The sequence below is a fragment of the Solanum pennellii genome, chromosome 5 (genome assembly GCF_001406875.1).
Source record: "Solanum pennellii chromosome 5, SPENNV200".
Taxonomy (NCBI): domain Eukaryota; kingdom Viridiplantae; phylum Streptophyta; class Magnoliopsida; order Solanales; family Solanaceae; genus Solanum; species Solanum pennellii.
In genome coordinates, this window is record NC_028641.1 from 62,359,785 (window position 1) to 62,360,155 (window position 371).

A 371-nucleotide genomic window follows, 5' to 3' on the forward strand; every position below is an offset into this window, starting at 1 on the left:
AGTATGTCTTTACTCAGAAAGATTTGAACTTGAGACAGAGGAGATGGATGGAACTACTGAAGGACTACGACATCACTATTTTGTATCATCCGGGGAAGGCGAATGTTGTAGCGGATGCTTTAAGTAGAAAGGCGGGAAGCATGGGAAGTCTAGCTCACTTGCAAGCTTCTAGACGCCCATTGGCTAGAGAAGTTCAGACTCTGGCTAATAACTTTATGAGATTGGAAGTAAATGAGAAGGGAGGATTTTTTGCCAGTGTGGAGGTAAGATCTTCTTTTCTTGACAAGATCAAGGGAAAACAGTTTAATGATGAGAAATTGATCCTGATCCGAGATAAAGTGTTGTGAGGAGAGGCTAAAGAAGCGATAATG